We start from the raw sequence: 14,650 nt of genomic DNA on the forward strand, positions 1-14,650 counted from the left end.
TCACAGTAACATCCAACTCCTGGGCTCAAGCGATCCTCCTGCCTCAGCCTCCACCCGAGTAGCTGGGACTACAGGCATGCGCCACCACGCCCGGCTCATTTTTTCTATATATTTTTGGTTGGCCAATTAATTTCTTTCTATTTTTTTTTTTTTTTTTTTTTAGTAGAGACGGGGTCTCGCTCTTGCTCAGGCGGGCCTCGAACTCCTGACCTCGAGCGATCCTCCCGCCTGGGCCTCCCAGAGTGCTGGGATCACAGGCGTGAGCCACCGCGCCTGCCTGGCCCATGTTAAGAGACCCTGTAGGGAGTTTCCCTAGAAACCAAGGGGAAATGACCATGGTTTGGTGGCAGTCTGAGTATTGCAAGACCCAGTTTTCCTTCTAAAGGCTTGAACAGCTAGGGGGAGGTGGAAAAAAAACCTAGTCCTGAAACATTATAATGCAGAAGAACCTGACAGTTTTGTCTCCTCTCCTCCACCCTTACCTTTATGAAATCTCTCTCTGTACTCATCATCTACTGAAAGTAATTCTTAGTTAAATGGAGGCTGCATGTCTAGCTGTGTTTGAAATGCCCAGCAACCATGAGACAGGACACCAAGCCACAGCGACCCTTTAGGCCTTAGGGTGGCAATGCACTTAACCAAGCAGGCATCTGCGTAATCACTCTAATGACACTCTACAAACTGACTCTGCACCAAACTGGTTAAAACAGGAGTTATCTCATTTTTTTCCCCCCTTCATCCTCCACATCCTGAAGATCTTTCTCCTCCATGTCCTGTGAAAATGTCTGAAATGGGAAACATACCAAAAAAAAAAAAAAAAAGTCTCTCTCCTGATAGGCTTTTTTTTTTTTTTTTGAGACAGAGTCTCACTCTGTTGCCCGGGCTAGAGTGAGTGCCGTGGCGTCAGCCTAGCTCACAGCAACCTCCAACTCCTGGGCTCAAGCGATCCTCCTGCCTCAGCCTCCTCCCGAGTAGCTGGGACTACAGCCATGCGCCACCATGCCCGGCTAATTTTTTGTATATATATTTTTAGTTGGCCAATTAATTTCTTTCTATTTTTGGTAGAGACGGGGGTCTCACTCTTGCTCAGGCTGGTTTCGAACTCCTGACCTTGAGCGATCCTCCCGCCTCGGCCTCCCAAAGTGCTAGGATTACCGGCATGAGCCACCGCCCCTGGCCCTGATAGGCTTTTTTTTTTTTTTTTTTTTTTTTTTGAGACAGAGTCTCGCTTGTTGTCCAGGCTAGAGTGAGTGCCGTGGCGTCAGTCTAGCTCACAGCAATCTCCAACTCCTGGGCTCAAGCGATCCTCCTGCCTCAGCCTCCCGAGTAACTGGGACTACAGGCATGCGCCACCATGCCTGGCTAATTTTATATATACATTAGTTGGCCAATTAATTTCTTTCTATTTATAGTAGAGACGGGGGTCTCACTCTTGCTCAGGCTGGTTTCGAACTCCTGACCTCTCGCGATCCTCCTGCCTCAGCCTCCCAGAGTGCTAGGATTACAGGCGTGAGCCACCGCGCCCGGCTCCTGATAGGCTTTTGAGTGGCTTTCCCTAAAAGGCTTTTTCAAGCCTTCATTGTCTTAAGGTTTCTACAAAACAGGCTAGGATTAGGGCAGGAAGCAGGTCAAGACTGGACATAGAGCAGAAAGATAGATATCTATGGAGAGTGGGACCAGGTGCATGAAAAATCAGAGCATCCAAAGACTTTTTTTCGTGCTGCATTTCTTGGAGGCCTGCTCTCAGTTTTTCCCAGAGAACCGTTGGGTGGTGGTCTGCCATTTTCGCCCCCAGCATGGGGTGGTGAGAAGCCCCCCAAAATTCGAGTTCTACCTCTGCTATTCACTAATGAGACCCTGAACTATTGCTGACATCCTTTGATTTGATTGACCTGCACCTGGGTTTCTCCCACGTGTGTCAAATGAGCAAGGTAAGGTTCTCCTAACTCCAAAGTATTTCCAGCACTGCTAAATCGTTGTTGCTTTTTGGTTTTTTTTTTTCCCTAAATGAGTTCATCAGGCTCCAACTGAACATCAAGGAAGTTTTCTTTCTAGAGGAAAAAAAAAAAAAAACCAAGGTTGGTTGTGAAGTGAGGAAGATTTTGGGGGGTGGGTAAAGGGAAGGTGGACCTCAAGAGATCTTTATTTTTTTATTTATTTATTTATTTTTTTTGAGACAGAGTCTCGCTCTGTTGCCCAGGCTAGAGTGAGTGCCGTGGCGTCAGCCTCGCTCACAGCAACCTCCAACTCCTGGGCTCAAGCGATCCTCCTGCCTCAGCCTCCTCCCGAGTAGCTGGGACTACAGGCATGCACCACCATGCCCGGCTCATTTTTTTGTATATATATATTTTTAGTTGGTCAATTAATTTCTTTCTATTTTTAGTAGAGACGGGGTCTTGCTCGGGCTGGATTCGAACTCCTAACCCCGAGCAATCCGCCCGCCTCGGCCTCCCAGAGTGCTGGGATGACAGGCGTGAGCCACCGCGCCCGGCCTCAAGAGATCTTTAAATCACAAAGTTTATGCCAGGCAGGCCAACTTGTGCATGGCCGACACATGAGTGGATCTCTAGAGCAAAAAATCTCTTGAAAACACACACACACACACACACACGCACACGGGCCTAATCTTCGAAACAGAAACAAAATTTTGCCCTTCTCCTTTCTCTCCGATCCCTTTGGATTCTCCTTTTTACCAAGCCAGATAGATTCAGTACACGTTGAGGGTTCAGACGGGGATGAACTGAGGTCTAGAAAAAGGTGAGCAAATACTGTTTTTTTTTTTTTTTGAAAAGGACTTCCTTAGAGTCTGAAATCGTGTTTTTTCCAAAGCCAGCTACCTCAGGTCATTAACACAATTATGCAACCCAGCCCAGCCAAGCCACCGACCAGGGGACCCAGGGTAGGTGGTGCCCACACTTTGGGGCTGGGTCGCTATGTTCGCTCATCAATCTAACCACAAGGCTGTTTTTTGGGGGTATTTTTTGGCGGGAAGTCGTACTGGCAAGGGTGCCCCAAACTCGTTTTCACCGCCAGCCCAGGCAAACCCCGGGAATGTTTTATTGCAATCCTGCGGTTTTTTCTCCCAGCTGTTTCCTAATGCTTTCCTGAGCCTGAGCCCTCTCCCAGAGAAGTTTCTAAGGGTTCCATACACCCCCCGCCGGTCTTCCAAGGTTGCTGAGGTTCGCGGCCCGCCCGGGGCTGGGGCGCAGCGGCGGTGACCGTCTACACTCTGGCCCGAGGCTGCTGCCGAGGAGGATTCAAAGTCACAGGGTCACGTGGGCATCCAGCCAGGCTGGTCCAACGAACTCCGGGCATGTGGCCTGAGCCTCCTCCAGTGCCTGAACCGCAGGCCCTAAAGATCTGGGGACATGGGAGATCCAACCGCGGGTGTGGACGCCCACAGCCCGCGCGCGCGCGTTGGAGCCGCGGTCACCCGTGCCAGCGGCCAGCAGGGAGGAGCCGCGACAGGCGACAGGGTTTTCTCGCTCTGGCCCTCATTGCCAGGCGCCCAGGGCTGCTATTTTCTATTAAGTTCCCTTCTCTGCGGCTTCCCAACCTAAGGCGCACTGCCCGGGAGGGAGCGTGGCCCTGCATTGGGAAACCAGTCGCCCCCAGCACGGTCACCCCATAGTCCCCCGCCCTCATTCCGAAGCCCCAGAGCAGGCCTCGCCTGCGGGGGTCCGCACTTGGGGCGTCTCCCTGCACCCCCAGCCAGGCCCGGGGACACCCCTCTGCCCGCCCTGGGTAGGTGCCTTGTGCGCCCGGGTGCAAGAGGCGGCGCGCACCGCGGGACGCACGCAAGCACGCGGCGACAGTTCCAGTCCGCTGGGAGGTTTTAGGTTTTCTAAGGCATCTCACTTTTTTTTTCCCCCGCTTCCCTGGGCTTCTTCCCACCTCCGCGTTCTTTTGAGCATCGGCCTCGGGGACACCCTGCTATCCTGGCCAGGGAGTGCCACAGCGGGCACCACCGCGCCAGCCCAGCGGGAGAGAGACCCTGCAGGGTGCATGCACCCGGCACTGTGGGGTTGGAAGAAATGGACAAGAGCTAACCCCTACCCCCACCCCCGGCCCCCCAGCCCCGCCACCCACGCCCCAAGCCGGGGATAGCTCCTCAGAGCTTGCAAATTTCATTGCCTCGCCATGAAAGGTGACCAGAGACCTCCAAAGGGTGCAGAAAATTTAGCCTGCCAAAAAGCTAAAGCAGGGTGGGGTGAGAAGCTAGACCACCTCCATTTCCTCCTCCAGATACAATTCCTCCTCCTAATATATTTTAGTCGCTGGGAAGCCCATAATTCTGGTGCAGAAACACGCAAGTCCTTTAGACTGGTGGGCCTGAATGCCTCTGTGTGTTACAGTTTGCATTTCCTAAGAGACCCTTTGCTTTTCCTGGTTTTTTTTTTTTTTTTTTTTTTTTTTTTAGATCTGGGACTCAGAACTTGGTAGAAACGAGTGTTCTCCAGGATTGGTGGATAAAAGCTGAGGGGGAAAAAATAAAAGTCCTTTAAAATTATGTTTATTTTTTTCCTGTTTAGGGTTAAAAGTCTAGTACAAGTATCCTACTTGAGTAGCTAACCTGGTTATGCTAATTATTTGCTTACCCTTTCTCAAGTTGTGTGTGTGTGTGTGTGATAGGATGTATATCTATGCGTGTTTGCATACATTTTTTTGCATATGTATACATTTTTGCATATATGATTTGCATTTGCACACATATACAAATCTATGTGTGTGTGTATTATAGACAGGCATGAAATTTGCATACACAAACATACGTGTATGTTTTTAAATGCACACACACACACACATAGCCACATCATTGGCAGGCATTATTCTAAGTCCTTTTCATGAGTTGACTTGGTTCAATTCTCACAACCCACTAAAGGGCTGCTGAGAATGTCACTTCATCATGTGTTAGCATTGTATTGTCAGTATGGCCGTCATACGCAAACAGAAAGATAAGAATGGAATACAGTGTAATGAAAAGAATAGTAGCTCTTAAGAGACCTGCTCCAAATTTTGTGGCCTTTCCATCTATGTATCTAAGTTCCTTTTACTTGAACAGGTGAATAATGCCACCTGTGGGCTTATCACATTACATGGTGTCTTGAAAAAGCAAATAAAGTCCTACCTGTAGTAGCTTTTCATATTATTATTAATCTATATGATTGACTACCCTGTTGGCCAAAGAGATGTGCTTTTAGCCTCAACTTATCTTCCTCGGGTACAAGATGCCCTAGCACCTCTGTACAAAATCGTTCGTGGCCTTGACTTCTTTGAATGACCTTACCCCCTTTTCCAACCAGAGATAGAAACAATGGCTGGTTTGATTCTGTGGACATGTGTGCAACTATTCAGGACTTGTCCTGGTGTCTCAAGCTTGCAGGAGCGTCACTGAAAAAATATTTGAGACATATAAAATCAAGTAAGCCTACAGGTCTGTCTATGTAGACATAGTTTTTTTTTTTTTTTTTTTTTGAGACAGAGTCTCACTTTGTTGCCCAGGCTAGAGTGAGTGCCGTGGCGTCAGCCTGGCTCACAGCAACCTCAATCTCCAGGGCTCAGCGATCCTCCTGCCTCAGCCTCCCAAGTAGCTGGGACTTCAGGCATGCACCACCATGCCCGGCTAATTTTTTGTATATATATTTTTAGTTGGTCAATTAATTTATTTCTATTTTTGGTAGAGACGGGGTCTCGCTCAGGCTGGTTTCGAACTCCTGACCTTGAGCAATCCGCCCGCCTCGGCCTCCCAAAGTGCTAGGATTACAGGCGTGAGCCACCACGCCCGGCCTATGTAGACATAGTTTTAAGTGGCTTGGCTGTAATAGTTCTAAATTGTGAGTACAGCGTACTACTCCCAGTACTTAAATATTATAAGCCAGCATCATGCAAAGAATGAAAAGGGCTATAAGACGTGTTCTTAATATAATTTGCCTTGCTGTACACAAGATAGTCAAAATGCAGACGGTAGGCCATTCCTCTTCCTGGTTACTACATAACAAACACACTTCTAAGCACACTGCTTAGAAAGACATGCTGTATGCTCAAGTTAATGGGGACATTCCCTATGCAGATCATGATTGATCTGTGATCAATAGTCATTATCCTTCAGTTAATCCCACCAACAGGGACCTCGGCCTCCAGCTCAAGTTTTTTAGTGTGTTTTTAAGTGGACCTTGAGCTACCATGCATTATTTTTTTATCCTAAGTAACTCTATTCATCCTAAAAAAAAAAATAAAAATAAAAATGATGATTTGAAATATGCAGATAATATCTTCTTCTCTTTCCCCACTTCTTTAGGGAATAAATTCTTGGGGGCAATATATATTAAGATCCTTTGTAACCCCCACCCCCAAAAAAAGAAAAAAAGAAAAGAGGAGATTGGGGAGAAAAAGTCAGGAGATAAAATGATCATCTTTGTCCTTTCATTTCTCTTCCCAGAAATGTTCAGCCGCCAATTCCAAACCCCTCCCATCCCAAAAATCCCATTTTTTTTTTTTTTTCGTTTTTGCATTTTCTATAGAGAAAAGCATGACGGTTAGGTTCAGAGGAGAAATCCAGAAATAAGTCTCACCCTTGACTGAGATACCTGTATACACTTTCTTCCGGGGTGCAAATGTGGGGAAATTCATCTCTCCAAAGTAGCTTTTTCTGCATTTTGTTACTTTTTTTTTTTTTTTTTTTTGGAAGCGTGCAACTTTTTTTTTTTTTTTTTTAAGAAAGCATTTGATGACTTCTTTTCTCCCAAACAAATAAAATGAAGATCTGTTTTCCCCTCTGGCGAGATTTCACTGGGTCTTTGAAAGACAAACACAGCCAAACAGCGACACCCAGCCCCCAAATGGATGCAAATCATGGCATTAGAAACATCTTGGTATCCGTCCTGCTGTTCCTTTCTCCCTGAGGCTCAGGGGCCCAGAATCTCCGAGCCAGATGAGGGTGGAGGAAAAAAAATAAAGGAAATGTCACTGTAGGGTCCCTCCTAGAAAGATCCAAGTCTGCTTTTTCAGGGTGGGGTAAATGATCTTTTCCATTAAAATGCTTCCGGAGACAAAGCCAGTTAAACACTCTTTGCTTTAGCAGGGCAAGGGACAGATAAACGCCGAATATCATGGAACTTACCTTCAGGGACGTGCAATCTGCTCTCTGAACTGCAACTCAGAACTTTCCACCTTCAGTTGCCTCCTACCTTTAGGCTTTCTTAGATCTCCCTGAGTTCTCTCCCCAGCAGCAAAAAGGCGGTATCCAAAATTGCCACCTGTTGCAAATAAATAGCAAGAAAAAAAAAAAAACATTTGAATTCACAGGAAGGCATTTTCTTCTCCGTTTGCTTTTTCTCTGGGGCTTAATTTCTAATTTTGGAACCCCTGAAGTAAAGATGAAACATTGGTATGCAAGAGATAATTTCTACACCCAGGGAGATAATGCCTGAAACCGCTTCCAAGCCAGAGGTATTTGATTTTGAGGCTGCATCTAAAAGTTGTTATGAAGCCTCCAAACATGCCTAAACTTAAAGCCGGGCAGATATTTAGAAAACCTAGCTCTCAAAAATTTAATTCCATGCATAGTAAAGATAATAGCATGGTAAAACAAGTCCCATCACGTTACATGACTGCCAGCATCTCACATTTGAATTTCTTAAATCCTTTAAATATTCAAAATACATTTATTTATAACAACTCAGAAATAGAAACTTGGGATTTCAGAAATATATATATATATATTTCAGATATAGATGTGTGTATATATGTATATACACACACACACACACACATATATATAGTCTCACAAATTTCTCTCTGGAATGAGGGCTTTCCTTTGAATGTACTTTAGGAGAAGAAATTTAAAGTTTTAATATACACGGTTTCTGAGTGCTTTTTATATTAGCTCTTTTTTTTTTGTTTTTTTTTTTTTTTGAGACAGAGTCTCACTCTGTCTCCCGGGCTAGAGTGAGTATTGTGGCATCAGCCTCACTCACAGCAACCTCAGACTCCTGGGCTCAAGCGATCCTCCTGCCTCAGCCTCCCGAGTAGCTGGCATGTGCCACCACGCCCGGCTAATTTTTTTCTATATATTTTTAGTTGGCCAATTAATTTCTTTCTATTTATAGTAGAGACAAGGTCTTGCTCTTGCTCAGGCTGGTTTTGAACTCCTGGCCTTGAGCGATCCTCCCACCCCGGCCTCCCAGAGGTGCTAGGACTACAGTCATGAGCCATAGCACCTGGCCTATATTAGCTCTTTTTTTTTTTTTAATTTTTTTTTTTTTTTTTGAGATAGAGTCTCACTCTGTCACCCAGGCTAGAGTGAGTGCTGTGGCGTCAGCCTCACTCACAGCAACCTCCAACTCCTAGGCTTGAGCGATCCTCCTGCCTCAGCCTCCTGTGTAGCTGGGACTACAGGCATGCCCCACCATGCCCGGCTCATTTTTTCTCTATATATTTTTAGTTGTCCAATTAATTTCTTCCTATTTTTAGTAGAGACAGGGTCTTGCTCTTGCTCAGGCTGGTCTCGAACTCCTGACCTCGAGCGATCCTCCGGCCTCGGCCTCCCAGAGTGCTGGGATGACAGGCGTGAGCCGCCGCGCCAGGCTTAATTCAACTCTTTAACTGCAGTTTCCTTCTTCCCAGGACTCAGGCTTGAGGCTCGGGAGGTCAGAAAACCCCAGCAGCAATAGGCAGGATGCGGTATTTGCAAACACCCATGGTTTCTGCTGCTGCGTATTACCGCTGAGCACAACCCGGGCTTCTGGAATGTTCCTTTTATGGAAACATAGCTGTGCTGAGCCTGCCTCGCTAGCCTTCTAGATAAGTCAGGACCTGCCTGAACGAACGGGTAGCCGATGTCTTATACTGAGGCAGCAGCTACAAGATCATTCTAGAGTCCATGCAGTTCTCTATAAGCACACAGAGAACCATGCTAAAAAAAAGTTTAGATCCGGATGTCAAATCTAACGTCTTTTTTTTTTTTTATTTCAGCATATTATGGGGGTACAGATTTTAAGGTTTCAATAAATGTCCATTGCCCCCCTCCCCCCAGAAGTCTGAGTCTCCAGCATGACCATCCCCCAGATGGTGCACATCTCACTCATTGTGTATGTCTATACCCGCCCCCCTCCCACCTGCCCAATATTCTATTACTGTAGTACCTGTGTGACCACTTAGGTGCTGCTCAGTTAATACCAGTTTGCTGGTATATGCGGAGTTTGTTTTTCCATTCTTGGGAAACTTCACTTAGTAGTATGGGTTCCAGCTCTAACCAGGAAAATATAAGATGTGCTATATCACCATTGTTTCTTAGAGCTGAATAGTACTCCATGGTGTACACATAGACCACATTTTATTAATCCATTCTTGGATTGATGGGCACTCGGGCTGCTTCCACAGCCTTGCAAATTATGAATTGTGCTGCTATAAACATTCGAGTGCAGGTGTCTCTTTTGTAGAGTGTCATTGGATCTTTTGGGTAGATGCCCAGCAGTGGGATTGCTGGATCAAATGGTAGATCCACTTGTATCGCTTTAAGGTATCTCCACATTGCTTTCCACAGAGGTTGAACTAGGTTGCAGTCCCACCAGCAGTGAAATCTAACGTCTTGATCTCGTTCGGTCTCTGCCATTCCCCGTCTATGTAACCTCGGATGAGCTAACTTCTCTAGACTTCAGTCTCTTTGCCTATAAAAGGAGAGGGTTAGATGAGATCAGAGCTTCTCAGACTTTAGGCTTCGTAATAATTCATACTAAGGAGCTTGGTGCATGGGCTTGGTTGTATTTCTGGAGATTTAGAATGCCGGTGGCCGTTGGTCAGGATGTCGAGATTTTGCATTTTAATAAACTTTTCTGGGCGATTCTCTAACCAACCACCTTTGGGAAATGTTTGTCTAGATCAATGATTTTTTATTTTATTTATTTATTTATTTTTGAGACAGAGTCTCACTCTGTTGCCCAGGCTAGAGTGAGTGCCGTGGCGTCAGCCTCACTCACGGCAACCTCAAACTTTGGGCTCAAGTGATCCTCCCGCCTCAGCCTCCCAGGTAGCTGGGACTACAGGCATGCACCACCATGCCCAGCTAATTTTTTCTAAATATTTTTTAGCTGTCCAGCTAATTTCTTCCTAAGTTTAGTAGAGAGAGGGGGTCTCACTCTTGCTCAGGCTCATCTTGAACTCTTGACCTTGAGCGATCCTCCCACCTAGGCCTCCCAGGTAGCTGGGACTACAAGCATGCACCACCATGCCTGGCTAATTTTTTCTATATATTTTTAGTTGTCCAGCTGATTTCTTTCTATTTTTAGTAGAGAGGGGGGGTCTCACTCTTGCTCAGGCTCATCTTGAACTCCAGACCTTGAGCAATCCTCCCACCTCGGCCTCCCGGAGTGCTAGGATTACAGGCGTGAGCCACTGTGCCCAGCCTAGATCAATGGTTTTTCATTGTGGTCTCATTAGAAACAATTGGAAAAGATTTTAAAAATTATACTTATGATGGGTCCCACTCCAGATTAATTCATCAGAATATCTGGGTATGGGAACAGCTTATTGGTGGGCTTTAAAACTTTTGTGTGCAGCAAGCGTCAAGAATGAGTGGATTAGAGGGCCGGGCGCGGTGGCTCAATCCTGTTATCCCAGCACTCTGGGAGGAGGCCGAGGCGGGAGGATTGCTCGAGGTTAGGAGTTCGAAACCAGCCTGAGCAAGAGCGAGACCCTGTCTCTACTAAACATAGAAAGAAAATTAAGTGACCAACTAAAAATATACATAGAAAAAATGAGCCAGGCGTGGTGGCGCATGCCTGTAGTCCCAGTTACTCGGGAGGAGGCTGAGGCAGGAGGATCACTTGAGTCCAGGAGTTTAAGGTTGCTGTGAGCGAGGCTGACGCCACGGCACTCACTCTAGCCTGGGCGACAGAGTGAGACTCTGTCTCAAAAAAAAAAAAAAAAAAAAAAAAAATTCCATAAAACAAACAAACAAAAAACCAACTTCAGTGATTTTGCACCAATAATTAATAACAATCCTGATTTCAATTCAAACAACAAATCACTACCAGATTTTTAATGCGAACATGTAAGAGCTAATGTAAATTTTAATTGTAAGCACGTGTGAAGGATAATTTATCATTTTAGTTTTGATGCCAGATTTTATAAGACAACCCTGTCTCCTCTCTTCATACACCCCTGATTTCCTGTGTCATTTTTTTTTGAGGTTTCCTTCATCTTAATTTTTGACTGGTTCTACTCAAGAAAAAACACCTGAAGAGTATTTTCATCATACCCTGGAAAAAACCATTTAGACTATAAAGGAAAAGATATATTGCCACCTAGTGGAAAATAGGAAGAATCATCTAGTTGTAATTCAAGTTTTAAACCACAAAATGGTTAGTACAGGAAATGTTTTAAAATTTAAAAAAAAAATTTCTTTTAAATTTCAGAATATTATGGAGGCACAAACATTTCAGTTATTTATTTTTTTTTTTGAGACAGAGTCTCGCTTTGTTGCCCAGGCTAGAGTGAGTGCCGTGGCTTCAGCCTCGCTCACAGCAACCTCCAACTCCTGGGCTCAAGCGATCCTCCTGCCTCAGCCTCCCAAGTAGCTGGGACTACAGGCATGCGCCACAATGCCCGGCTAATTTTTTCTATATATATTACTTGGCCAATTAATTTCTTTCTATTTTATAGTAGAGACGGGGTCTTGCTCTTGCTCAGGCTGGTTTTGAACTCCTGACCTCAAGCAATCTTCCTGCCTTGGCCTCCCGAGTGCTAGGATCTAAAATGTTGTTTTTTTTTTTTTTTTGAGACAGAGTCTCGCTTTGTTGTCCAGGCTAGAGTGAGTGCCGTGGCGTCAGCCTAGCTCACAGCAACCTCAAACTCCTGGGCTCAAGCCATCCTCCTGCCTCAGCCTCCCGAGTAGCTGGGACTACAGGCATGCGCCACCATGCCCGGCTGATTTTTTCTATATATATTAGTTGGCCAATTAATTTCTTTGTATTTATAGTAGAGACGGTGTCTCGCTCTTGCTCAGGCTGGTTTTGAACTCCTGACCTCGAGCAATCCGCCCGCCTCGGCCTCCCAGAGAGCTAGGATTACAGGCGTGAGCCACCGCGCCCGGCCTCTTAAAATGTTTTTTGATTGTGAATATTTACGCCTTGTTAATTAAAGAATGTCTCCCATGGTTAGCTGCTACACCACTTTTAACTTCTGAATTATACATTTTTATTTTTATTTAACAACCACTTTAATGTATATGCTACTGCTGTATGCTGAGCAATAAAGTTGAACATAATCTTACTCAAAGATGTTTAGACATTCTCAAAGAATTTATAGGGAAATATAAAAAATATTGACCATGCACAGAAGGTCAGTAGTATAATAAATTGCCAATGTCAGTATAGCTAACAGAGCTTGGGCAGGTCACATTTCTGGATGTATCTCCTCATCTGAAAATGTGAGTTTGCCCTACATGATTTATAAAATATTTTCAATTTCAGCCCGGGCGGGGTGGCTCACGCCTGTCATCCCAGCACTCTGGGAGGCCGAGGAGGGAGGATCGCTCAAGGTCAGGAGTTTGAAACCAGCTCTGAGCAAGAGCGAGACCCCCGTCTCCACTAAAAATAGAAAGAAATTCATTGGCCAACTAAAAAATATATAGAAAAAATAATAGCCAGGCATGGTGGCGCATGCCTGTAGTCCCAGCTACTGGGGAGGAGGCTGAGGCAGGAGGATCGCTTGAGCCCAGGAGTTTGAGGTTGCTGTGAGTGAGGCTGACGCCACGGCACTCTAGCCCGGGAACTAGAACGAGACTGTGTCTCAAAAAAAAAAAACCCACAACATATTTTAACCCTTTGCACTAGGATGTTGAATGTGGTTAATGAGAAAAAAGCGAGTGCAAAGGGTTACATTTTAATATGATTAAGTTATACGTTTATATTAAAATAATACACATTTAAATTTATGGAGTTCCAGGTCTTGGCAATAATCAGGCGGGTGCTGCAACTAAGTTTAGAAAGTAGCTCTGGTGGGTTAATGGGTGTGTGTCTTTGACATATTAATCACATTTCGTCTCCGAAGTACGAGAAGCTTATTCATGGGAAGGAAGTTCCTATCTATTTACGCGGTTGCCAGGTTCCCAGAGTTTTGTTGTTTGTTTTTTTTGTTGTTGTTGTTTTTTTTCCATGAGAGTAAGGTGACTTGGCTAATTTTAACCTCAGCGATTGCATTCTATCCAGCTAAGTTATCCTCACAGCTTGGATAGGCATCCTTTATTGTTTCCTGTCCTAACTCTGTAGGAGGCTGTCACTAAGTGATTTACTGTCGCTGACCTTTAGCAAGCTCAGAGGATGATATGAGCCACTTGGCGGTTTTATAAGAGCCTTTCCTACTGTAAACCGGGGAAGGACAAGAAAAGTTTAAAGACACTTCCCTTCCAGCCGCCCTTGGCACGTCTTAAGAATGTCACAGTCCTTAATTAGTTGGCCATACCGTGCGCTTGACTTCTGAAAAGCTTCTATCTCGGATGGCCTGACACCAGGGGGCTTGAGTTATATCAAGGTGTTCTGGCTGCGATTGTTGGGTGCGGTTTGCACCTTCTGCTCAACGTTGAGATGGAAGTGTTACCACCGAGCGCCTCCCCTTTCGAATGAACCGGGCTCGACGTGAAAACCTTCAGCGAGTCTAAGGGAAAGAAGGTCATCTGCTAAGTCGTCAGGTGTCATGAAATACTACGGACAGGCAGAGTGTGCCGCCCTCATTCGGGCTTTAAATGCTAAGTGGCGAGGAACTGCGCGTCTCAGGAGCGTTAGTGAAAACAGAGTACTTAGATAAAAGGTTGATGGTGAACTTCTGTTTGAGGTTTTGTCCACAGATGAAGTACCCAGGAAGGCTAAGGGCAATATTTCTTCTAGTAACTTTCTTCGCTTTTTTGTTTCCCTTTCTTGTCCCAGCCCCACCAAAAAAAAAAAAAGAAGAAGAAAGAAAGAGAGAGAGGGAAGGAAAGAGAAAAAGAGAAAGAGAGAGAAAGAAAGAAAGAAAGAGAGAGAGAAGGAAAGAGAGAGAGGAAGAAAGAGAGAGAAAGAAAGAAAGGAAGAAAGAGAAGGAAAGTGAGAAAGGGAAAGAGAAGAAAGAAAGAAAGAGAAAGAGAGAAAGAAAAAGGAAAGAAAGAAAGCAAAAAGAAAGAAAGGGAAAGAGAGAGAGAAAAACAGAGAGAATGCAAGAGAGAAAGAAAGAGAGAGAAGGAAAGCAAGAAAGGGAAAGAGAGAGAAGAAAGAAAGAAAGAGAAAGAAAAAGAAGAAAGAAAGAAAGAGAAGGAAAGATAGAGAAAGAAAGGGAAAGAAAGAGATAGAGAAAGAAAGAAAGAGAAGGAAAGAGAGAAAGAAAAAGAAGAAAGAAAGAAAGAGAGAGAGAAAGCAAAAAGAAAGAAAGGGAAAGAGAGAGAAAAACAGAGAAGGCAAGAGAGAAAGAAAGCAAGAAACGGAAAGAGAGGAAAGAAAGAAAGAAAGAAAGAAAGAAAGAAAGAAAGAAAGAAAGAAAGAAAGAAAGAAAGAAAGAAAGAAAGAAAGAAAGAAAAAAGAAAGAAAAAAAGAAAGAGAGAAAGAAAAAGAAGAAAGAAAGAGAAGGAAAGAGAGAGAAAGAAAGGGAAAGAAAGAGAGAGAGAGAAGGAAAGTGAGAAAGA

This window comes from Microcebus murinus, chromosome 29, assembly GCF_040939455.1.
Source record: "Microcebus murinus isolate Inina chromosome 29, M.murinus_Inina_mat1.0, whole genome shotgun sequence".
NCBI classification, from domain to species: Eukaryota; Metazoa; Chordata; class Mammalia; order Primates; family Cheirogaleidae; genus Microcebus; species Microcebus murinus.